General features: G+C 39.5%; 1 long non-coding RNA gene across 2 annotated transcripts in view; it reads left to right on the top strand.

Annotated features, from left to right (window-relative positions):
- The window catches only part of LOC134300025 (uncharacterized), a 63,827-nt gene that overhangs the window by 13,003 nt on the left and 23,531 nt on the right, over positions 1-27,293 (top strand). For both annotated transcript variants that reach the window (XR_010007286.1, XR_010007285.1), the window contains exon 3: positions 22,133-22,285. This is a non-coding gene — a long non-coding RNA (uncharacterized LOC134300025). The remainder of the gene's footprint in view (positions 1-22,132; positions 22,286-27,293) is intronic.

The following is a 27,293-nucleotide window of genomic DNA, read 5'->3' on the forward strand; positions in this document are numbered from 1 at the left end:
AGCCTCCACCACAGTCTGGGGCAGAGTGTTCCACTGCCGAACAGCTCTCACAGTGAGGAAGTTCTTCCTAATGTTCAGGTGGAATCTCCTTTCCTGTAGTTTGAAGCCATTGTTCCATGTCCTAGTCTCCAGGGCAGCAGAAAACAAGCTTGCTCCCTCCTTCCTATGACTTCCCCTCACATATTTGTATATGGCTATCATGTCTCCTCTCAGCCTTCTCTTCTGCAGGCTAAACATACCCAGATCTTTAAGCCGCTCCTCATAGGGTTTGTTCTCCAGACCCTTGATCATTTTAGTTGCCCTCCTCTGGACGCTTTCCAGCTTGTCAACATCTCCCTTCAATTGCAGTGCCCAGAATTGGACACAGTATTCCAGGTGTGGCCTGACCAAGGCAGAATAGAGGGGTAGCATGACTTCCCTGGATCTAGATGCTATACCCCTATTTATGCAGGCCAGAATCCCGTTGGCTTTTTTCGCTGCTGCATCACACTGTAGGCTCATGTTTAACTTGTTGTCCACAAGGACTCCAAGATCTTTTTCACACGTACTGCTGTCGAGCCAGGCATCCCCCATTCTGTATCTTTGCATTCCATTTTTTCTGCCAAAGTGAAGTATCTTGCATTTGTTAGTTTCAGCCCATCTCTCTAATTTGTTAAAATCGTTTTGAATTCTGCTCCTGTCTTCTGGAGTGTTAGCTATCCCTCCCAGTTTGGTGTCGTCTGCAAACTTGATGATCGTGCCTGCTAACCTTTTGTCTAAGTCGTTAATAAAGATGTTGAACAGAACCGGGCCCAGGACGGAACCCTGCAGCACTCCACTTGTGACTTCTTTCCAAGATAAAGATAACGCATTGGTGAGCACCCTTTGGGTTCATTCGCTTAACCAATTACAGATCCACCTAATCGTCTGATGGGATTATTGTTATTATTGTGGAGGTATTGGATGGGCATCTGAGAGGAGTGTTTGGATTGTGTCCTCCGTGGGAGAAATAGGTTGGACTGGATGGTCTTTAGGGGTCTGTCATAACTGTTTGATTCTGTGATGCAATGTTGATTATTATTATTGTTATCGTATTATTATGATTATTATGATTATTATTATTATTATTAAGGAGAGGTTGGATGGCCATCTGTGAGGAGTGTTTGGATTGTGTCCTCTTGTATGGTTGAAGGAAGTTGAAATGGTTGTTGCTGATGGGTCTCTGTGAACCCTAGGATTTTATGATATTAGAGCGGTTGGATGGCCATCTGTTTTGAGTGTTTGGATTGTGTCCTGTGTTATGGTAGATGGAAGTTGAAGTGGTTGTTCCTGAGTGGTGTTAGAGAACCCTTGGATTTTATGATAGTACAGTGGTTGGATGGCCATCTGTCTGGACTGAATTGTGTCCTGTTTTGTGGTAGGAAAAACTTGAGTAGGAAAGGAAGCGGGTGGGTGTTCTGGTGGTGGTGGCGCAGTGTTTTAAAATCTCTGATATTCCCCTTTGCGGGTGAGCTCTGCCACTGCTGTTAGACCGTCTTTTCTCCTTCCCCCCTCCAGGGTCAATAGGTGTCCTAAGTCAAGAAGGGAAAAAAGCGGCAGTTTCACCGTCCTCCTTCCCTGCTTCCTGATACCTCCTCAGACGGGAAACCCACCTAGCTCTTGGCCATTTGTGTAAAGAGAAGGAGAGAAGAAATTGCCGCTTTTGTCCTCCTCCTTCCCTCCTTGTTGGTAGCTTCACAGGCAGGGAAGGCACCTTGCTCACGCCCGTTTGCCAGATCAGTAGGATAGTGAAAACCGCCGATTTTGCCGTTCTCTTTCCCTGCCACTTAGGAGCGTGTGGGGAAGTTGTGAGACGGCGAGTGGCAATGTGCCGGGGCTGGTGGCCAAGATGGCAGTGGTCACGGTAGCTGGCGAGCGAGGGTGCAAGGGAGCGTGGAGGAGGGGGGTGGGGTGGGTGAGTTTCGTGCACTAGACCTGTCCCGTGCAAGCGCACGTGGTTTTTGTGGGTTTTTGGATTTGTGTTGGCCACGGACGTTGATGTGAATTGTGGCTTAGTCGTCTAAACCCAGCCGCAAGGGCGTTGTGTTGTGTTGTTAAGTTTTGTGGTTCTGGGTGTTGTAGTTTCTTTGTTTAGATTAAGATAAAAACGGACAGACCATTTGTATATATAGAGAGATCAATCAACAAAAAAGCAGTTCAATACATGGTAATGTTATGTAGGAAATACTATATTTGCGAATTTAGCACCAAACATTGAACTGGGATATAGGGCAGTGTGGACTCAAGTAACCCAGTTCAAAGCAGATATTGTGGGTTATTCTGCCTTGATATTCTGGGTGATATGGCTGTGTGGAAGAGCCCTGAGGGTCCTTCCACACAGTCATATAACCCAGAATATCAAGGCAAATAATCCACATTATCTGCTTTGAACTGGATAATATAGAAGTGTGGACTCAGATAGCCCAGATCAAGGCAGATATTTTGGGTTATTCTGCTTTGATATTCTGGGTTATATTTATTTATTTATTTATTTATTTATTTATTTATTTATTTATGGCTGTGTGGAAGAGCCCTGAGGGTCCTTAAGAATCCATAGGAATTAAAAGGCCACCGAAAGGCAATCTGGCCCCTGGCATTTAAAAAACTCTAAAATCAGAACAGTAAATAAAGAACAATACACTGAAAACAGGGAAAATCCAATCAGGAAACAATCAGAGCCATCTAACACCTCCCAACCAAGGATGCCCCCAGGGAGGAAGCAGGCAGGCTTTGAACCTGCAAGGCCATTAAATGCTAATCAAGCTGGCCAATTGCAACATTCACACTAGCCTCAAACAAACAAGAGCTTTTTCTCCCACCCTGGACGTTCCACAGATATATAAACCCCACTTACCTAGCTTCCAACAGACCTCCCAACCTCTGAGGATGCCTGTCATAGGTGTGGGTTTACCGTCAGGAGAGAAAGCCTCAAGGGCGAAGGCCAGGCTGTAGCCGCAGAGGCAGGCCAGGCTGCGGAGGCAGGAAGGCCACGCCTGGGCGGAGGTGCCTCAACGTCGCCTCCTAGGCGCCCCCTAGAGGATGACTCCTTCAGCAACCACTTACTTCGCCTAATGGTTGAACTGCCCCTATTTGTATTCGATTCGTGGCTGGGAAATCAGTGTTTCACGAGTACAGTTTTTTCACATAGGCATCAATTCTATTGTTAATCTAGAGGAAAATCATTGAATCAGATGGATTTTCCTATGAATTGACTCACCATTCAACAACAAATTGAATGAATATACTCTAATTGGATTAACCAAAGGAAAGACAGTATAGTTTTGTGTATTCTTGGAGGGCATATTCCTTCAATGCAAGGATGCTTTATTCATAAGTCATTTTATACAGAGTTGCCTAGAGTCTAGGAAAAAATTAGGTCCTATGAAAACAGGAATAACCACACAAAAAACATTACAGGAATTTAGAAGAAAAATACAATTAAAATATATTTTCAACTTCTGGTTATTAATGGAAATCATTGTTTTGAGGGCCATAGAGCTCTATAGGACTGTTTTTGGAATAATGTTTGTTTGTTCCTAGTGGTAGGTTCTGGGATTTTTCATTGAAAATTTCAAGAACTGCAATTATTGTGGTTAAAATGGGATTTTGTGCAAAACTTTTGTGTATCAAACTCAACACTTTTTTGTTCAAAAATCTCCTTCATGATTTCTTTTTTATGGAAAAAAATGCAAAATGAAAAAAATATTGCAATACTCCCATCACCACCACCTTTTTATTTGTTTTGTTGTTGTTCTTTGATGAGGTATTTTGATGTATCAAAACTCTGGCATCAATTCAGGGTCTTTGCCAGCTCTGTTTGCAGAGATATAATTTGTAAATTAGATATATGAGACTTTGTTGCTATTGAGGTTCAGGTATGAATGGAATGGATGTAGCATTGTTGTTGAGGTTGTTAATTGGGAGGCAAGCTTTGTGCACTATACAATTTTTATGTAGTTGAAACCTTTAAAAAAACTTTTATTTCTTGCCTCGGTCAAATTGAAATAACAGGAAATAGTTGTTACCTTGGAAAGAAATATCTACCACTCCTTTTTTTTCTTTTTATTTTGCTGAAAGCAAGACCAGCAGCTGTATAGCAGTAGGAACACAGAGGAAACAGAATTAAAAATAGTTGGTTTTCTTAAGGCACTTCCATTACAGGTGAAGGCACACCAGGCTAAAATTCCTATCTTATCGACTACACATTGTATTAAAGTTTTCTCCTCCAGAGATATGATGAAATGGATGTCAACAGCTACTGCAAACAGCTGTAAAACCAAAAATGGATTTTGGGAGGAAAGCCCAAGAAATACATGAAGTACTAAAAACTTTTATGGAAGAAAATCAAGCCTATTTAACAAAATAACTATTTTGTGGACTAAGGATCTCTTCTGAACACAGAAGGGGTTTGATCCAACTAAGAACGCAATCCTAGCCTCTAAATGTTGATGCCTAGAAGGGGAAGGATGATATGGTCATGCCTTGCTGCCAGCTTTTGATGGTTAACAAGTATATCCCTTCATAAGGAGGATATCCACCTAGTTGCTCACTGTTGACAGCAAGAGAAATGGTTGCAATACGTTTTTCTAGGGCAGAGCTTCCACTGATGTCAATGAGAGGAGTAATTGTGTACAGGTTGAGCATCTCTTTCCTTGAACTCTGAAATCAAAGCACTTGGAAATTGTCTTCATGGGTGGCTGAGAGAGTGACACTTTTTCTTTCAGATGGTTCAACATAGATAGACTTCGTTTCATGTAAAAAAAATATTAAAACTGTGTATAAAATTACCTTCAGGCTGTAGGTACAATATATTTTTTGAAAGATAAAGAAATGTAATGTTCGGACTTGGGTCCCATCTTCAAGATATCTCATTATGTATGCATATGCAAATGCAGGTATTCCAATATCTGAAAAAATCCAAACACCTCTGGTCCCAAGCATTTTGGATGAGACACAATGTTTACAGGACCATTCACCTCCACCTTCTACTCTGGCTGGTTAAACCACCAGAATTAATTTTTCTTACTCTCAATTAGTCTGCCATAGGACTGTTTTACTTATCTGTTTATAGCCTCCTGTGTTTGTTTATAAGAGGCTTCCATTCTAGTGTATCCTGAACCATTATGAACTCTGCTTATTTCTAAAATTTGTTTGTTGCAATGATTGTAAAATTAAGAATTATAAAATACTGTAGTAAATAAGCTACCCAATTCCAAAAGCATTTAACATAAACAGAACAAACTACCCAACTTGAAAATTAATGTAACATTTTGCAGAAAACAGAACATATGGAAATAATCTGGGGGAGTCATCTGACTTGTTCTAAAAGCAGTAATTACTGTCCAAATGCATAATTATCACGGTTTCTGTTATCCTTTTATTCAAATTACATTTTCCAAGGGACTTATGTCTTTTGTACTTGTAATTAAATCACACTGTTTTTCTGGAAAGAATTTAAATTCTTGAAAAGACCACCTATGCTTTCTTTTGGCCTTTGTGCCCTCTGGAATGCCTTCAGATTTTCAGTTTTATTGCAGTGGAATAAAAATGATTCAGAAAGTCAGTTTTGAAGGGTAATAAAATATTTCAAAAAGCACAGAAATTAACGGAGCCAACCTAATGCATTTAAATGATACATAAGACCTATGGTTATGTATAGGGCTAAAGCTTGGGAACAGGTTGTGAGCACATATACAACCTCCGCAACTTCAGCAAGCACTTGGAAGCAAGTTAGAACTTCATGAGTTGAATGCAAAGGTCTGAAGAGGTCTTTGTAAATGTGCCTGGTTGAATGTTGTTACAGATCTCCTGGGATATAGAAACTTGATAAGGTAATTAGGCTTATATTTCTCAACCATAGCCTACTTTGTAGCATTTTTCAGTTACATGCACCAAGGGCTGTGCCCAGCATACCTTGGTATAGTTGATTAACATACTCTAAAGACAATCAAAAGCGGCAGAATGGTTGCACGATAACAGAGTGAAATAAAACATGTCCCCATTTTAGTGACTAGAATCCTCAAGTATGCGATTTTCATTAAATATGCATCTCAAACACATTTGCAGGTACTTGAATTGCATCTTGGCAATTCTGTCAATTGCACTTTTATGTCAGATCTGGCAATGAGTGTGGAGGTACTATTATATATTTATACATTTCACTTCTACTATATTTGTAGTCGACCCTACAATATCTTAGACAGCTTAGCCTCTTTATTTTTAAATGTATGTGAAGTTTAGGTAACAGTGTCTTTTTAATACAAAGCAGTACATTCACCTATAGATCATTCTGCAGAATTAGCACGGTTGTATTTGAAGGTGTTTAATTGAATTTTAATGGGGTTTTATTTTATTTTTTTCAAATCTTGTTATTGGGCTCATGCCTTCACAATATGATAAGCAATAAGATTTAGTTTTCACTATGAATAAACCATAGAAAAATTAAATACAATTTGTAATAAGTCTACAATATGTTTTGTACAAACTGTGTTGGTATTAGACAATATGCTTTGAAGACATTACTTTGATGTTCACTCATTATTATGCTAATGCTTTTATTATGGACATGAAGAAACAATTTAAATGAATTCACCCTGTTTATGAAGCTAGAGGGATAACATTTTTTTCAGTTGACTTTCTCTTTTCTTTCCAGCAATCTCATCCAAAAGACTGAGGTTTAGTCTATTTTCATCCTTAACAAAAATAGCCACAATGCAGAATGCACTTTCACATTTCACATCATCACCAAGAAATGCGGAGCCCTGACATACAAGATAAATGAATAACAAACCTAGAAGCTTTGTGGAAGGGTCAAATCCATTTGACTCATAGCTGATTGTTCAGAATGGTGTGTTGCACATCTCCCTCCCCCCAATTCCTAAAGCTATGAAACTGAAAGCTCCTCACATATGTTTACCTGGTTATAAAATATAGAAATAAGTGTGCTAGGTTGTGTAAGTAATTGCACTATTAGGATCTAATTGTTAGGTAAAGTGAAATAAACTAGTTGCTCCCAAAGATGATGATTTCCTTGATGCGCGTTGATTAATCTCCAAATATCAACAGAGCCATAGGGGATCGCAATTTGCTTACTTTAAAGATCTTTACTTCCTGCTTCATCTAGCATCTCATTAGGTGTGAATCACATTTTAGGAGAGACTACAGGAAGCTGCTTTATACTGAGTCAGAGCATTACTCCATTTAGTAGTCTGATTAGTAGGAACTCTACAAGGTCTCTTTCCCACTACACAATTACAGCACTATGATTCCACTCTATCAGTCCTGGCAAAATCCTATGGCAGTCATCCTCAAACTGCAGCCCTCCAGCTCTTTTGGTCTCCAACTCTCCAAAGCTCTAGCCAGTTTGTTCAATGGTCAGGAATTCTGGGAGTTGGAGGCCCAAACATCTGGAGAGCTGCAGTTTGAGAATGCCTGTCCTATGGGAACCTGGATTTTTCAGTTTAGGGTGAGGCATTTGAGTACTTCTACCAGAATTCCTCAATGCCTCACCAAGCTTACCAGTGGCAGAAATGGAATTGTAAATATAGAAGCATTCTGCATTGTACATAGTGCTTTCACATTGCAATCCAGTTATTGAATGAAGAATTTAACTATTCTGCATTGGCAGCTGTGTAGTATTGGCAAAGCTTATCTCCACATGTGACAGATATTGTTGGACTATGGCTGAAAACTGCTACAGTAGAGTCTCACTTATCCAACACTCGCTTATCCAGTGTTCTGGATTATACAACACATTTTTGTAGTCAATGTTTTCAATATAACGTGATATTTTGGTGCTAATTTTGTAAATACAGTAATTACAACATAACATTACTGCGTATTGAACTACTTTTTCTGTCCAATTTGTTGTATAACATGTTTTGGTGCTTAATTTGTAAAATCATAACCTAATTTGATGTTTAATAGGTTTTTCCTTAATCTCTCCTTATTATCCAACATATTCGCTTATCCAACGTTCTGCTGGCCCGTTTATGTTGGATAAGTGAGACTCTACTGTATAATTGTTTAGTTTCTTAAGGGCAAAGATCAACATACATCAACATATAAGCAGTTAGCTTTTTGTACTCTTCTAAGGGGCATTAATAGAAGGGAATGTAATGAAATTGACCTCTGAAACCAGGCAGAGGTCCTTGATAGCATCATGGTCAAACATTAACAGCTGTCCAGAGGTATTTGTATTAGTGACCTTGTTAAAACTCGATATGATCAGTCAGATTAAGAATTTGAGCTATACAGTTAAATACAGAAGAGCACCTCCTGAGCAGCGTTTCTTGTAAACGGCTAATCTTTCCATCCTCAAAGCATTGCTTTTAAACATCTAATCCAATGGTGGCAAAGGATAAAAGTTATAGCTATGATTTTCCTCTATTATTATCCCATCCTAATTGTCCCATTTCCCTGGATTACTAATGGATGATATGAGTCTTCATCATTCCAAAGCTCATTTGAGGATTGGAACTTAGGTTGAAGTGGGTGGGGCCAAATGAAGCAAAACATTTGAAAATATTGAGTATGATATGATCGAAATCTAGGGATCTGTGTACATTTCTAATATAGAACTAAATTGCACCTTGACAAAATATTGGAAATTAACAAAGTATTACTATTCTGTGTTCATCTAGCCCTGCAATCTTGGAACTCCTTTTGGAAAACTTTATCCACAATGCTTCAAATTTCATCTTATATGTAGTGAATTGGTCAATTAATCTTTTATCTCTGGAAATCTGAATTTACATGACATCCAGGTTGCATATAAAATGAATATGGCCAAATCCAAATACCCCCAGCTGCAATCCTCAACTGGTTTATCTTTTTGATTGGTGAAAGATGAAGCAGAAGAGCAGCCTTGCAGAAAAAGAGAAGTTGACTGAGCTGAATGAGGGACAGCTGCTTGGTAACCTTCAGCACTAGCAGGTGTGGAAAGCACTAAAGGGATACCTGTCAGAAGGCAATATCCATCTCATGTATTCACTTTCCATCTGTCTCAGGTCCTGAAAATCTTAAAGATGACTTTGTAATCCTTCCCAGGTGTCTTCAAGCTCCTTGATTTTGAATACACAGAATTATATTTCAGAAAGTTGTAGCCATTCTAGTGCCATGTAATTATAGAATGCTGGAGTAATATAATGTGAATTGGAGACTCGAAGGAAGGCAATGAGCTACAGTGGCAAAAAGATAGACCCAGAAATGAGAACACTGGGAATGAAAAGAAAAGACACATTGAGTGTGATGGGGAAATTTGATTCCCCTCCCCCCCTCCATTTAGGTACTCAGAGCAAAATAAAATGATTAATTCCTTGCTTTTCTGTGCATGGTTGCATACAACCTGTGTGCTTAGGACACCAAGTGACTCATAGAACTCATAGAAGCAGGTAATGATACTAAATGACCACCAATCTGTTTGGCCTTGCTCAAGGAGGTATTTTTATACTTTTGGTGACTGACTCCAAAGTACTTAGTGTTTGAATTCAAAGTTGCAGTGGTGTTTCTCCTTGAAAGATAAGAAACTACATTTCACAGCAACTTCACATGTAGAAATTAATCTGAGCTTTGGTATTTTGTGTCAGCTTTTTGTGACCATTTTCATAAATAACAGCACCCCAAAGAATGCATTAAAGTATTCTAAACAAGAAGTTCTACAGATCTTAGAAGCACAATTTTTGAATCCATGTTCACAGTATCCTCTAGATTTTCCCATCTCTGAAGATGTTGCTGGGCCCATTTGGTAGAAGTCTAATCATGTGTAGCTACTGGGGTATAACAATTTGTCCTTTGACAGCAAATGTCACAGTTTTTCTTTTCTTTTATGCATGTTATTGCCTAAATGGGAAGAATATTAAAAATGTATTTAAAACATTACCCCCTTGTTACTTAAGTATTGCAGATCCCTGACAAGAATAATCCTGAACAGATGAGAATCTTCAGAATTTAGGATTTATTCTATGCAAAATTCACAGAGAGTTTGGTTGTGTAGAAAAAAAATCATTTTCTGTATAGAAAACAATTACTTATGCATGAAAATACTGATTTCTGTGCCTAAATATTGCATGCAAAATTTGTACAGAATTATCAAAAAGTATATACGAGTACATGGCAAAAACAGGTTTTCAAAGACTTGCTCAACAATTGAGAGCAAATTGCTCAATCTACTTCTTGCTTCCTGTGATGAAAAATACTAAAGAATTGGAGTCCTAGGTCGTTGCCAAATATGGGATCTTGTTGAAGTCCTGTGGTAAATTTCATTTGATGTTTTTGGTGTTTTGCTACTGCTAGCAAAATACAGCTGTTTTTCTTCCATATATGAAGTTCCTTAACGTGGTAGTAATCACTATAATGATTTATTCTCATATTATTTTCTGTTTCTTTAAAAGTGGCCTTTATTGTAAAAAGATTGAGCTGTAGTTCTCCATCTAACATATCAATACATGTCATGCACCTACCCTTTCCATCTTCTGCAAAGAACTAAAAACATGGATGTTCCACTGTGCATTTGATTAGACAAGTCCCTTATAACCTGGCTCCTATTAGGATTCGAAATCTGTTCTGGCACTTTACTGTTGTTCTCCACCCCAAGGTCATTTCCCCACCCTGTGTTGCCCACCCCACACACTTTATTCTCACTCATGCACTTCATTCATCAGTCCTAATCTATAATGAGTTGCGACAGTCTGCCCATTCATGCCTAGGATTGGACCTTTCATAGGCTCACTGACTATTGTTTAAGATTGTTTTTATGCTTCTATAATTTTATGTTATTTTAAATTGCTGTTTGATTATTCTGTTTTATGTAATGATGTATGTGTTTTAAACTGATTGTTTTATGATGTTATGATGTTGATTGGGCTCATCCCCATGTAAGCCACTCTGAGTCCCCTTGGGGAGATGGACGTGGGATACAAAAATAAAGTGTATTATTATTATTATTATTATTATTATTATTATTATTTGAAACACAACAAGATGAGTCCACAGCAGACACTCTGTTGGCTGTTGTATTGGATCACATGTCGGACACTTCCCAAGTGTCTAGGACTGTGTGATATATCGGTGAATAATGCGTGCAGATCCCAGTAAGGTGGCCTTCTGCAACTGGCAAATGGTAATTTTGTCAGCGCCGATTGTGTTTAAGTGCAGGCCAAGGTCTTTAGGCACTTCACCCAGTGTGCCGATCACCACTGGGACCACCTTGACTGGCTTGTGCCAGAGTCTTTGCAATTCGATCTTTAAATCCTCATATCGTGTTAGCTTTTCTAGTTGTTTCTCCCCAATCATGCTGTAACCTGGGATTGCTACATTGACAATTCATACTTTGTTTTTTAACACAATTGTGAAGTCAGGAGTATTGTGCTCCAAAACTCTGTCTGTCTGAATTCGGAAGTCCCAGAGTAGCTTGACATGTTCATTCTCTGTAACCTTTTCAGGCTTGTGATCCCACCAGTTCTTTGTCACAGGCAGATGGTATTTGTGGCACAAGTTCCAATGAATCATCTGAGCAACGGTGTTATGTCTCTGCTTGTAGTCTGTCTGTACAATCTTCTTGCAGCAGCTGAGGATGTGATCTATTGTTTCATCTGCTTCCTTGCAGAGTCTACATTTGGGATCTATTGTTGTTGTTGTTGTTGTTGTTGTTGTTATTATTAACATCAGCAAAATCCCAATACTTTAACATTGATCTGCATTTTCCCCTCTCTATTCTGGAGGTTCAGAAGCACCAAGAACTGGCATCTTTGTAAAAGTGACAAAACCACAAACATTAGTGTGATGGATTGCATTCTTGAACAAGCAAATGAGATAGACGGAATGCTGGAATGCCTAACTGTGCACAGACTGAGGTAAAAGGAAATCTGGCTAAAAAGAAGATTGAAAAGAGGCTAAAATTGTTTTTAAAAATGCATACAAACTGCAGGTTTCCTTAGAAAGAGGAAGTCCTCTTACCCAGTGCCGTCTTAATCATGGGCATGTTGGGCAGTTGCCTCATGCTAATCTATACACAGGCCAGAATTTAACACTAATTTTTGATCACCTGCCTCAACATTCATATCTTCACTAGCTCAGTAGATAGAGAAAAACATACGACTCATTTGTGAGATAAATTTTGCCATTTTTATTGCTTGTAATAAAGGCATGCACTTCATTTTTGTTACTGTTTCAGATCTTTTTCCTCCTCCTCCTCCCTAGATGTGTGGGATCCATGAAAAAAATGAAAAGGGGGCAGAGGGTGCATGTGTAAAGCAAGGTGCATTTGGCATTGCTGGCAAAGAAAAAAGGAAGTGTTGCCTCCCCTTCAATTGAGCATTAAGGGGGTTCCCTCCTCTTCATTCTCCTCCCCTTTTATTCCTGTGAGTGGTTAATATAGGCAGGGATCCATGCACTGTTTTGCACAGGGGCCAATAATGCTGTTAAGATGGCTCTTCTCTCACCTTGCTGTTTTGGAATCCCCCCCCCCCCCCCCGCTTCAGCCAAAACACTGCAAAGTGGTTGATACCTCCAGTTTGAGATATAGACTGACACTTTCTTCAGTAGCAGTCATGAGTGAGTTATTCCAATCTGTGCTAGCACAGCTGGAAAATTTACCTTCACATGGCTAGAATTCCATTTCAGTCTGTCATGATACACTACACTGCGTCCGTTTCTTCATGAGCTACAGCACTGATGCAATGTGTTCCTGAGATTTCTGCTGTCACCAAATACAGTCACTAAAGCTGGCTATTAAAAGCCCACTTCCTAAAAACAAAACAGAGAAAGAAAAACTTTGATAAAATGTTTTGAGCCTAGCAAATAAATTTTGTAATGGAATCTCAAAAGCCATGTCCCTTAGGGAGACAAAAGTCTGCTTTTATAATGGCATTGGTTTATTCTATTTTTCCTGTTCAGCACTTATAGATTTTCCCACATACTTTACAGCAGGAGCAGGTAGACCTCAGGCCTATCTGTCTTGCTTGCTGTTCTGTTCCTTCCAAAAAGCTAAGGTCCAAAAGTCATATACCTAGAGTTTAAGAACAGGAAACCTTTGTGTATGTGCAATACCTATATATGCTGTTCTAGAGTTGAGAGAACTCGCAGTCCTTTCGTATAAATGTCCATTCCTGGTCCCTTTCATATTACATAGATTTCACTTTTGCCTGCCATATTTGCATCCTATAAAATCCTAGGATTTTCACTTGCAGAGTTGAATATTTAAAATTCTCAGATCCTGACAGATTAAGATGTTGAAATGAGACCAGTTTAAGGCAACCTGGGGTCCCTTCTCACTAAATAGCTGTACTGCTGGAGTTCTGGAGTTTGCCTCATGGGAGGATGCTAGAACTCTCAGACTGGGGATATCTTTGGCTCTGTCTCTTGATCTGACGTTTTCTGTGACTTTGCGCCTGATTTGGTGATGGAGAACCTTTGACTCTATTTTGACTTTGCTTCTTTTATGCTATTATGAACTGGACTGATTCAACTGTTAATTTGGTTTGAGTTTCTTTTTTAGAGAGAGAAAAAGCAGGATAACAACAACAACAACAACAACAACAACAACAATTTGAATACTTCTCACCTGTTTTACCTGAATCTGTAGTTGGAATCTATTGAGGTATAACCATACTACACAGTTACATCACTTTAATACAACTTTAAATGTGTTTTTGAAGGCTTTCATGGCCGGAATCACTGGGTTGTTGTGCATTTTCCGGGCTGTATGGCCATGTTCCAGAAGCATTCACTCCTGCCATCTTGCCCACATCTATAGCAGACATCTCAGAGGTTGTGAGGTATGAGGTACCTCACAACCTCTGAGGATGCCTGCCATAGATGTGGGTGAATCATCAGGAGGAATAGTTCTGGAACATGGCCATACAGTCTGGAAAATGCACAGCAACCCAACTTTAAATGTGATGCCTCCATCATATGAAATCCTGGGATTTAGAGAAAGTTGGAAGTTCTAATGTTGTAATTTAGGAGAACTAGACTAGAGAATTCTAAGTATCTTACCAAACTATGCAACCCAAGATGCCATAGGTTGGAAGCAGGGCAGCCTTGGCAATTTAAATGGGATGAAACTGTTGTAAATCGAAGTGTGGATACACCATTTGTATTAGCCCTTGCTGAATGGTTTTGGGGCTTTAATTGCCCTGGCTGTAGTTGGCCTTATTGGTAACTATGGACTGTTAAACCCTGGTATGGGGAGCTGTCTGCTTGGAAACAAGACACTACTGATATGTCAATAGTCCTAGTAATGACCTATAAAGCTCTATACTGAGTGGCACCAATCTAACCAAACATTTCTCCTACCTAAACCTATCCCGGCTTTGAGATCTTTGGGGAGGCTCTTCTCTTGGTTTTATGACTCTCAAGGGCACATCAGATGAAGAGGTTTCAAGTGGCGACTCACCATCTCCTACCTACACTATACTGAATTCCTATTTGTTTTCTGTCAGCTCCAAGGCAAATTCAGGGAAAGAATTAAGGATAATGTTTTATTCATTGTTATAATGAGTTGACAATGATCTGGCATAAATATAATAAAAATGATGATCTAGCAATAGCTTAACTATTGGATGGGCAACAATGCTGGTTTTGGAGGCTGAAAAATTAAGCATTATTTCAATTATCACTGTATTATCTTCCCTCTGTTGTTTTCTTAAAGAAATCTGATTGCTGTAGCTTTGATTTTTACAAACCATCTGGAATCTGTCCTTTCACAGGTACAAGATAAGGTTTTCATTATTTCAATGGAATTTAAAAGGAGCTGGAGTTTTATCTGCCAGCTGATGCTTTATTTTTGTGTTATTGCTTTGATATTGTACTTTTATAATTGCCAAGCCTTTTTTCCTCATAGTTGCCTTGATAATTTCTCACCTTGAAATAATTTATGGTGAAAGGTAAGAAAGAAATCAACCAATCACCCTACCAAATAAATAATTTCACAGTTAAAGGGATTCAGTGCATTTAAGTCTTGTGAGTTCCATATGCTCCTCCCCTATATTCCATATTTTCAGTTTTGATTTGCTGCATTGACAAGCACCATTTGGAAGTTCTGTGGTCCAAAGTTAAAAAATCATCACGTTTACCTTATAATTTAAATCGAGGTGGATATACAATGACTTATAGAAAGCAGATTTCTCCAGATGAGATAGTGAACTGGGTGAAAAATCATGTAGGATACATAATCCTCCACAAATACCTTGGATTAATGTTGTAGCTCTGAATTAATATTTCTAATTTATAAAAATGAATATTGGCCTGATGAAATGTAATTTTTTCAAATGTAGTATCTATACTTGGCCTTTCCTTTTTATAGAGTTTAAAGAATTCATCTCAATATGTGTATTTAGTGTTGCAGTTTTTCTCCCATTTATTTACGCTAAGCACCTACAAAGCAAAGAAATCTGTTTGATAACTTTGGCTTATATCAATTCACTTGTAGATGTATACTGTGTTACCAAACATCTGAATTTGGTGAGGTAAGATTCATGGAGGCCTACTTCTAACAAAGTGAGCAATCTATTAATCATGATCTGGGGGGAAAAGAAATTACCACTAAATAAGGGAAATCAGCAATGTTTCTTTCATCCTGTTTCTTTCTTGGCAGACATTTACCATGCTACTGGCTTTGCCAAAGGCCACTGGCTGGCCTGGAAAAATCACCCAGTTCCATCAGTGTGTTTTGAAGATCTCATTTTAAAGATTAATTCAATATTTTAGTTTAGTTTACATGACAAGTTAGTCAGAAGTAACACTGGAGATACAAACATGCAATGTGCACACATAGACATGTGTATGTATGCATGCATGCATACACGTGCACACACTGAATCCACTAAAGCATGGTAGCTATCAAGTTATGAAGGTTGCATCTACTTCCCATATCAAATTCATTTTTTGGCTTTTATTCATTATAAAAGACATGTACTATTGTCAAGTGCATTTGATGAGAAAATAGGAAAGGGCCTTATTGGTGGCTGCTCCTAAGCTGTGGAACTCCTTCCAAAGAGAGACCAGAATGGCCACATCCCTGCTTGCCTTCCACAAGTTGGTAAAGACTTTCCTGTGCCAGCTGGATTCCAGGATTGGGGGGGGGGGTATTGTGAATTTTAAATACAATTTTAATGGTATTCATTACCTTTTAACTGTATTTTAACATAATCCACACAATCTGTTTTAATTTTTGTTTTTAACCTATAATAATAATAAAACTTTATTTATATTCCGCCCTATCTCCCTGGTGAAACTTGTGATCAAAGTGTGTGGTTGTTAGCCGCCGAGCCCACACAGGAAGAAAAGTAGAATATAAATAAAGTAAATACATAAATAATATGTTTATGATTATTTCAGAGCACTAAAACTATGATTAAAATACAACATTCAACAATAATTAAACTACAATAAAGGCCACAATGAAAAAGACCATGATATTGGTTGATATACTTCTGCATAGCCTTCTTTGTCTGGCATTGCAAATACATCTTTGCTCAGAAATAAGTATCACTTAATTCAACTGGATTTGCTCAATGGAATATAGGATTTCATCTGAAACACCTTATTTGTATGCGGAAAACACATGCCAGAGATGGGAAATGTTTTAGCACATTAGAAAGTATATATAAGTACATGGAGACTGAGTCACCTTTTTTTTTTAACAAAAAGTTATTGTCAAAGTATAATACTGTACATTTCTTGCAGTTGAAATTCATTTTGTTAGTTTTGGCCCAGCTCTGTTAAAGTCATTTTTTCTTCTCTGGGTTTATAAGCTTCCCCTTCTCAATTTGGTGTCATCTGCAGACTAGATAAGCATGCCTTCTATCTATCATCCAAGTGATTAATAAAGATGTTGAACAGCACTAGGCCCAGGACAGACCACTGTGGCACCCTACTGGTCTCTTCTCTCCAAGATGAGGAGGAGCCATTGGTAAGCACCCTTTGGATTTGACCAGTTAACCAAATCCCAGTGCACCAAGCAGTAGCATTGTCTAGCTACTTTGGGACAATGTCATCGGGAACCTTGTCAAAAACCTTACTGAAATTGAGATATGCTATTGCACAGAGACTGACAATCCTGCTCAGGCAGATTTTAAACTAGGTGGTGTGAGGGAAGGTGACATTATCCTTGGGAACAGTAGTTTATCAAGGCCCAGAGTGAACAGACAAAAGGCTGAAGAAAGGATTGGACAAACACAACAAGTATCAAGCAGAAAGAAGGCAGTAATCTTAAATAATCATTTAGTGGAAATTTCCCATTGGCTTAGATGTCTTTACACTAATGCCCGGAACATGGGAAATAAATAAGCTGAACTGAAACTCCTAGCACAGCAAAACAGTTGCAATGTAATAGACATAACTGAAACCTGGTAGAACAAGTCCTATGATTGGAATGTAGCAATGAGGGGTACAACCTATTTCAGAAATAAACCAAACAGGAGAGGGGGTGGAGTAACGTTATATGTCAAAAATATTTACACCCGTGAGGAGATGCAAAACTTCAACCCTGGAAACCAGGTTGAAAGTATCTGGGTGAGAATTAAGGAACAAGGACCAAAAAAGATGTAGTTATGGGGGTCTACTACAGACCTTCAAGCCAGATGGAAGAATTGGATGAAGCCTTCCTTGACCAGATGACCAAACATGCAGAAAGAAGAGACGTAGTAATAATGGGGGACTTCAACTACTCTGACAATTTTATTGTCGAGAAGGTAGAAGAGGTAACAAGGGGATCTGCTATTCTGGATCTGATGCTAACCAACAATGAAGATTTGGTCAATGGAGTGAAAGTGGTGGGATCCTTAGGTGGGAGTGACCATGTGCTCCTAGAGTTTGTGATACAAAGGAAGAGTGAAATTAAGTGAAGTCTGAGTGTGATTTCATGAACAGAAATACTAAAGGAGAAGGAAGTTAATGATGAATGGGAGTTTCTTAAAAATGAGATACTGTAGACATAATTGCAAACAGTGTCAGCAAGGGGAAAAAATAGAAGTGTAAAACAAGCAGAATGGATGTCCAAAGAACTTTTAACTGAGCTAAGATTTAAAAGAGACATGCACAAGAAATGGAAAAGAGGAAGTCTATCATATATCATGGAGCTGTGGACAAGTCTACATAGGGACCACCAAATGCAGTGCCCAAACACAAATCAAGGAACATGAAAGGCACTGCAAACTAATTCAACCAGAGAAGTCAGCCATAGCAGAGCATTTGATGAACCAACCTGGACAAAGCATATTATTTGAGAACACAGAAATGCTGGACCACTCTAAGAACCACGACATCAGACTAAACAGAGAAGCCATTGAAATCCATAAGCATGTGAACAATTTCAACAGAAAGGAAGAAACCATGAAAATGAACAAAATCTGGCTACCAGTATTAAAAAAAACTCTAAAATCAGGACAGTAAATAAAGAACAACATTCAGAAAATGGGGGGGGGGGATTCAATACATGAAACAATCAGTGCCAGCTAACACCCCCAAGAATGGATTCTCTCAGGCAAGAAGCAGCCAGGCTTTGAAGCTGCAAGACTTAAATGCTAAGCATGCTGACAATTTAAAACATTCATCCTTGCCTCAAACAGACAAGAGTTCTTTCTCCCAACCTCGACTTTCTACAGATATATAAACCCCACTTGCCTAGTTTCCAAGAGACCTTACAACCTCTGAGAATGCCTGCAATAGATGTGAGCGAAATGTCAGGGAAGATATGGAACATGGCCATACAGCTGGAAAAACTCACCGCAACCCGAACTATTTTGGTTGCTCATCCATGCCAGTCTTAACAGGAAGGCCATTCTGGAGTTTTAAAAGAGTGATGAACCCTCATTCTAGCCTCAAGAGTGAACCCTTTCCAAGTCTGCCAAGATAGAGACCCTAGAAAGACTATTCCGGAAGCCCACCCTTCAACCACAAAGGGGATGCCATGGGGCCTACCAAATCTAATTTTAATTTTTAGCATGCCAATGACAATGTATTTAAGTGACTCTACCTAGATCCAATTTCCACCTTCAACAGAAATAGTGTACAGGTGGAAAAAAAACCCAGATTAAATGGAGGGGTTTTTCTATGCACTACACAACCAGTTCTAAACTCACATTATACTGAGGGGGGAAGAATGGGTCTTCCAAGTTGAAAGAGGAGGATGTTGTGAGGGGCTGAGTCTATATATAGATTCCTCTGCCCCTTATCTCATGCAGAGGGGAGGAGACTTAAGTTAGCCAGTCTCCTCAAAGCTCAAACTGGCCTCCTTCGTGTAGGACTTCAAAGGCCTCCCCTTGCCATAGGCTTCACCATTGTGGCTTGGCTTGGGCTATTTACAGCATCCCCTTAATCTACCAAGCTTGTAACTCTGTCAAAAAACATGGATGTAATCTTTTGCTATTGTAATTTACCATCAAGTCAACTTTGACTTACAGTGACCCCATGAATGAAAGACCTCCAAGAGGTATTTCTTGGGTCTTGTAAACATAGGACTCTTGCTTCCTTGATTGAGTCTCTCCCCTGATAATGTGGTCTTCCACTTTTCCTACTACCTTCCACTTTGGTGCACTTGTTTTTCAGTAAGATGGAGGAAACCTAATTTGTGAGTGAGTATTCTTAAGTGTGGAAGATAAGAGTGGGTAGGGAATCAGGATTTATGGGCTTCTAAGCATGCTGATTCTATACTAGATTCAAGAAAGACACAAATCTATTAGACTAACATGGTTTTTGCTACTTTATTTTGTGCTGATTATCTTTTCCTTGATAATCTGAACTTACAAATACTATGAAGAAGTCAGGACCAGCCCAAAATATTCTGCTGTTTGGAGTACAAAATTCCACATTCCAGTAATTACACATTGTATATTTCACTACACTTGGCATTGCAGCAGGGCAGTTTGGAGGGACAGGACCCACTCTCCCAGCACTATGACATTTAAATTGTGCCATTCATTCCAGAGACTCTGCAAACAAACACTTCGTTGTTAGAGTTACAATTCTAGAACATAGGTACTAGGCTTGATCGATCCATGAAAAATTTGATTCTAAACTCGTTTCAAAACTAGAGGGGGCAGTTTTTCGTTTTTGTTGCTAATAACGAATTTGGCCCCCAAAATTTTTCGAAATTAACGAAAATTCGTTATTTTCTAAATTAATTTGTTAATGGCGGACGCGCATGTGCGGTGGCCCAAAAACAGCCCGAAGGGGGGGGGGACTTAGGGGGCTCTCCCGCCCTCATTTTTTGAGTGATCTTCTTCAAACTTGGTACAGTGGTAGAACACATTTAACACTGATAGCTCACCAAAATGTGGAATGTTTCCCTTATCCTCTGATTTTTGGCAAATTTTCATAGCTTTTATAATAAACCATTTTTTAATAATTGCAGAAATCTGTTCCTGGTTTGAAAGTCTTATTTCCTGTTAAATTGGGTTGTCTTTACTGTGAAAGTCATTGTTCTACTTCAGAAACTTTGTTTTTGTGGCTGAAACTTTGTTAAATTGGTTTGTGTGTGATATATATATTGTGTGTGTGTGTGTGTATATATATATATATATATATATATATATATATATATATATATATATATATAGTCCCTGCTTGTGTGTGTGTGTGTGTGTGTGTGTGTGTGTGTGTGTGTGTGTGTAGGTAAAGGTAAAGGTATCCCTTGACGTTAAGTTCAGTCATGTCTGACTCTGGGGGTTGGTGCTCATCTCCATTTCTAAGCCCAAGAGCCAGTGTTGTCCATAGACACCTCCAAGGTCATGTGGCCGGCATGACTACATGGAGTGCCATTACCTTCCCAGAAACACCCAGAAAATGGGAATTCCAGACAGGAAACAATCAGGGCCAGCTAATACCTCCCAACAAAGGATTCCCCCAGGTAGGAAGCAGCCAGGCTTTGAAGCTGCAAGGCTATTCAATGCTAATCAAGGTGACCAATTGCAACATTCACACTTGCCTCCCACAGACAAGAGTTCTTTCTCCCACCCTGGACCTTCCACAGATATATAAACCCCACTTGCCTAGCTTCGCACAGACGTCAAAACCTCTATGTCTGCCACAGATGTGGGTGAAACGTCAGGAGAGAATGCTTCTGGCACATGGCCATAGAGCCTGGAATACATACCACAACAGTGTGATCCCGGCCATGAAAGCTTTCGACAACACAACCACAGTATCCATTCAAGTTCATGTAGCGTGGTATGGACTGGAGACCTGTACTGGGGGGAGGGAGGGTGCGAATCTGGGCCCCTGGGAGCAGCCGAGGACGGGCCTGGCCCACACCCCCTCGCATCCCGGGCCTCTTCCTCCTCACCGCCGGGCCCCTCTCGGTCTCTCCAGGCCTGAGCTGAGGCGAGGCGGCGGCGGCAGCCATTTCCCCCCTCCGTCTTCCTCCTCCTCCTCGGTCTCCTTCCCCCTCGCCCCCTCCCATTGGCTGAGCCTCCCATTGGCTGAGGGGCAAAAGGAAAGGAGTTTGGGTGATTTGCAAAAGCTTTTTTTTCTTAACGAAAAAAACGAAGAAATAAGAAAAAACGGCCTCTCGCCATTCGAAACCGCGATATCCAGACGTGTGGACAACCAAGGTTCTATATTGCTTCAAAACAAACGAAAATAACGAATTAATAACGGGTAACGGGAAAATCGAATTATTTGAGCAAGCCTAATAGGTACATCAGATGGAGGATTCTGTGAGTGGTAGTCCAAACAAGAAACATTTTCAAGTTCTTGCTTCTTCTTCCCACGATTCTCTGCCTAAGATGTTTTGCCTCACTCTACCCATGGCTCTCTAATGTACACTGTAGGCTTTTATTTTTTCTAGAAAAATGTATGTAGGATTGTTTCTTAAGAAGAAATTGTGGCATGGTCAGAATTGGCAGCATGACATGCTTTTGTTTAGCATATGACTAGCTGCACTCTGCAGAGTCTTGTAATGAGTCATGCTGTGTGGGAATAAGTCTGTGTCCCCTGCCTTACAAGGCTTCACCACAGAGGCTCATTCTCTAAGGAATCGGCTCAGAAATAAGCATTGGTGCACTGGCAGATTCCTTTTAACATCGGTAGAAATACTTCAGTTTATAAATAGGAAAATGTACTTTCATGCTGTGGAAAATGCAAACATATTAAAGTGTTCTTTGAAATTTCACAGGTTAGAAAGCTGAGGCTGGTGACCATTAGAATTACAGCTTCACAGCAGAAGTCAATTTTTCACAGTTCCCTTCAAGGCTTTTTGAGAGAGAGGAAAAAAATATTTCAAAGCACAGAAGACTCATCTCAGTATAGATTCTATCCCAAATGCAAGGTAATATTTTACTGTCACATTGTTCCAGCAGCAACTCGTTTTCAGAATTATGCATGTATCTTTTGGAGCAGTATTTACTATTTAGTACATTAAATATTATAAACTGGTACTTATTTACCATTATGCATTGGCCTAAAAAATACAGAACTGACATATATACTCATGTATACATCTAGAAATTTTAGTCAAAAAACCAACCCCAAAATCCTGGGCCGACTTTAATTTTTGTCAAAAAAAGAAACCACCCTGTTCTCTGAGTAGAGTGTTGAAAAGCAAGAGATTAATCCATTCAGGAAGAATCTAAGAGATGTACTAACAACCTCTATTCTCTCTGCTGTGGTGCTGCTTCTGAATTCTTGGGAAAATGATGATGATGATGATGATGATGATGATGATGATGATGATGATGATTTATTTTTATAACCGGCCTCCATGTCCTTGAAGGGACTTAGCATGGGGACCAAGTATACAAAATATAAAATAAAAACAAAAAATAAAAACACATAATAACAATGTTATAAAAACAATTAACCACAGCATAAAAGTATCAAAATACATCAATAAGCATCTGAATTACATCAAATTACATCAAAATACCCCAATAAGCATCTGAAGAACCAAGTAGTGGGACAAATAAAATTGCAAGGGAAAGGGCAGGGCTTGTGGAAAATGCAAGATAATAGGAACAGGGATGGAATAAAGTGCTGGAGGTCAGGACAGTAAACAATTCAGACTGGGCAATGAAAAATTACAAGCATACCTGTTGTTCAAAATCACATTGAAACATCAATGTCTTCAAGTCTTTAATGAATATGGACAGGGTGGGGCTAATCTGATCTCTCTGGGGAGAGTGTTCCAGAGAAGGGGGGCACAACTGAGAAGGCCCTCTCCCTCATGCCCACCAACCATTTTTGTGATGGAGGCAGGAGCGAGAGAAGGGCTTCCCCCACAGATCTGAGAGGCTGTGCCAGTTTGTAGGGAGACATGGTCACAAAGATAAGCAGGACCCGAACCATTAAGAGCTCTGTAGGTCATAACCTGCACATTCAATTGGGACCAGAAAATTATTGGCAGCCAGTGGAGCTGCTTAGCTCCTATTAGCAACTTGGCTGCTGACCTTTGTACCAATTGCAGTTTCCGATCCATCTTCAAAGGCAGTCCAACATAGAGCACATTGCAGTAGTCCAATCTAGATGAGTCCCCTTTGGGTGAGAAGAGCGGCATATAAATGTAGTAAATAAATAAATAATAAATAAATGTAACCAAGGCATGGACCACCGTGGCCAAGTCAGACTTCTCAAGGTACTGTCGCAGCTGGTGCACAAGTTTTAACTGTGCAAAGGCCCTCCTGGCCACTGCTGACACCTGGGCTTCAAGCATCAATTAAGAGTCCAGGAGGACCCCCAGACTGTGGACCTGTGTCCTCAGGGGGAGTGTAACCCCATTGAGCACAGGTAGCCACCCTATACCCCGATCGGCCCCATGACTGACCAGGATAACCTCTGTCTTGTCTGGATTAAGCGTCAGCTTGTTAGCCCTCATCCAGTCCATCACAGTGGCCAGGCACTAGCCCAGGATCTGGGAGTCTTCCTTGGAATTAGCTGGGAAAGTGTAATAGAGTTGAGTGTCATCTGCACTCAAAACCTCCAGATGACCTCGCCCAGCAGTTTCATGTAGATGTTGAAAAGCACAGGTCAAAGGCCAGGATCCGAGCAGGTGTCCCCCAGCTTCACCAACTGGGGAAGGAGTGGAGCCACTGCAGAGCAGTGCCCCCAAGATCCATTCTGAAGAGCCGACCCAGACGGTTACCATGGTTGATGGAATCAAAAGTCGCTGAGATGTCCAAGAGAACCAACAAGGACACACTCCCCATGTATAATTCTCTGTGGATGTCATCCACCAAGGCAACCATATCATGACCAGGCCTGAAGCCAGACTGCAGTGGATCTAGATAATCGGTTTCTTTCAAGAACCCTTGGAGCTGAGAAGCCACCACCTGCTCTAGAACATTGCCCAAAAAGGGGAGGTTAGAGATTGGCTGATAGTTATTAAGAACGGACTAATAAAAACCAAATGGCAGTGATAGTGTAATGCTTTGGTGAATCTCCTTAAAAATGCTGCATTAATACATCACCCTATATTTTATCAAAAAGGAACCATCTCTTTCTCAAGGAAGAGCAATGGAAGGCCAGGCACTTTCCCTTCTCCACGTTATGACCCTCGACGTACCCATGGGTTATATCAAAATCCACAATTTTGGCCTCAAAACTTGTTAGGCGTGCATCTGTCCCAATTTACATTGGTCCCATTGTATACCGGTTACTTTACTAGTTGTGTTACATAGTAACCTAGCAGCAAACCTATACTGGATGCAGACATGATGAAACTACCCCATTCTCATTTCTGCATGTGCAAGTCTACTTACGAAGACATAATGTCCATTCAAGATTCCACCTTACATCTCCTGGAGTTACCAATTTTTTAAATGACTGTACCTGAAGTTGAAGTGAGTGGAAGTTCAACAGGTTGTTTGGGAGCTGTGAGAGTTTTCAGGATTTGTTTCTGAATCCATAATCTGTGTCCACTATTTGGCTGCACTACACCTGCCCTTCAGTGTCCAAGATGACAATTATAATAAAGGTTTCTTGTATAATCTAAGTTTTGTATGTCATCAAGACCCTTTATACTATTATTAGAAAAAAGAAACAACAAAAGTCTACTTCCCATAACACATATGAAGTTGCACTAATTTTCTGAGCTATCAAGTGAATTGACTGTGTTAAACAATTGGTACCTTCGCAGGCTTCCAAATTAGATAAAATCCAATAATCACTTTCCTCCCCATTGGCAATTCAATTCCCTGACACTGTTATGAGCAGCTGCCTCCTCCATTAATTTAGCACCCAAGGCTTTCTTTGCGCTCCCATTCCACCATCTGTACCTCCTCTTGGACCAGATCTACAATTGTTACATTGCCTCCTCCCCTCTTTTTGTCTGACATGAGCTGCTGCTCTCTTCTTTGTCATAAACCTTTTACATGCGATTCTGTTGGAGATTAATGCTTTCAGAAACTGATGTGGTAAAGTATGCCGCATAGGCATATGTTATACAAGTAAGGCAGAAGTATTGCTGTCATATTTCTCATGTTTGAATTGTGTTAAGATGTATTTGCCTTGTAGTGCATTAGACACAGTTGAGTGAGGGAGTAAGAATCAACCTATTCTAGTAATCCAAAGATAACTTTAGTCTTGCACATAGTTGCACTATTTCCTTTGTGACTTGATGCTGCCAAAATTTTGTCTTGCTCAGAAGCTCCAAATTTATGAACAGCAACAAGTGTCACAAATATAGATTAGATATGATTCAGTAGGTGGTGCTCTTTCCTCAGTGTCAACATACAGCTAATGTCCTTCATGTTTGGACTTGCATTTCTTTTATTGCAGCATTAAAATATGATGATGAGTACAAAAGAGTTAACAATATTAATACACACATTCTTGATACATTCCAGCCAACATCATTGCCATCTGGTTTGCTTTAACTTTTTCTTCTCATTTTAATACAATAGACTTAGCAAGATTTGAAGTGCTTCCTTGCAAAGAGGAACAATGACTGGTATATGCAGTAGTCTACATTTCAGACATGAAGATGAGAATGCTGCCTGAAATATGAAACTGATTTGTTTTGTGTCCATGTTAATAGTCTGGATGTTTGTGCAAATCTGGTGGTTTTGCTTAAAATCTGAATCCAGAACATCACTATATTTACTTTGAATTATATTCCAAGTGTGAAAATGTGTTGAGCAATATGTGCTATTTCTGTTTTTCCAGATAACCTAAATACCCTAAAGGCACAAGACCCTATCTGATCTCAGAATCTAAGCAGGGTCAGGCCTTTTATTATAAATGTACACCTGCCAGTTAACATCAGGTGCTGTAGGTGACATTTCAGGGGAAGGAACTGAAAAACCAGCTCTGAGTATTCTTTGCTTAAGAAAATCCTGTGAAATTCACAGTGCCACCATAAGGCAACAGGTGACTTGAAGGCACATACATACAGATAGCACTCTACCAGTACCCCATACATTTCAAAATATATTCCAGTTCTAGTCTCACTGCCTGGAATTCAGTATGGGACTTGGGTCTTTGTAAGTAGACTTATATTTGCTGGAAACTGTTTCACACGTTCATGTTCTACCATGTTACTATGTACAAGAGTCAGTAAAATAAACGTTTGCACACCACTCCTGATGCACATCAGAACCACAGGGAAGAACTGTAAATGCCCATTGGGACACCTTTGTCAATGCCCTGATACTCACAAATCTTTAGGAGGATTCTGTAGTGCCTCTACTCCATAGCTAAAATATGTGTGATGTTTCACACACAAAAACCACAATTTATTCTATATGTTTTTCTATATCAAAATGAAACCGAATAACAGTTCTTTTTGTCCTACAAATTCTTTTGGCTATAGTGACATTTCCAAAATATGTTTGTTAACTGATAACACAGATTGAGTAATTTGATTTCTACAAAATGAGTAATAACAAAACCCCAACAGTTCATAGTGTTCATAGATCAGTAGGATTTACAAGAAAGATTACATATTAAGAACTGTGTCTCGGCATCATAATAACAGAGACCACCTTGAAAGGCCCATGTATTATTCAATTTGGCATCATTGTCATTTTGTATTTCATATCCTGGAGGGATTTCAAAGTGAAATAAGGGCTGACAACAAGCATAGAGTGCTTCAGCATTCAGTGTAATTTTTTAACTATCTACACTGGAAATGGGAAAGTATGGTTTGTGGCCCCTAGAATGCATGAAAACCATCCATAGCTAAAGTATGTTTCCAATATTTGACCTACCCAATCACTACAAAACTGACCAAATATTAATTTATCTAGGAGCAAGTTATGTGAGATTATTCACACTTCGTTAGAAATTCACCAGGTTCACCTATCATTGATGCATGGGCATAAATTACCCATTGCCCAACTAAA

Source organism: Anolis carolinensis, chromosome 6, assembly GCF_035594765.1.
Source record: "Anolis carolinensis isolate JA03-04 chromosome 6, rAnoCar3.1.pri, whole genome shotgun sequence".
Taxonomy (NCBI): domain Eukaryota; kingdom Metazoa; phylum Chordata; class Lepidosauria; order Squamata; family Dactyloidae; genus Anolis; species Anolis carolinensis.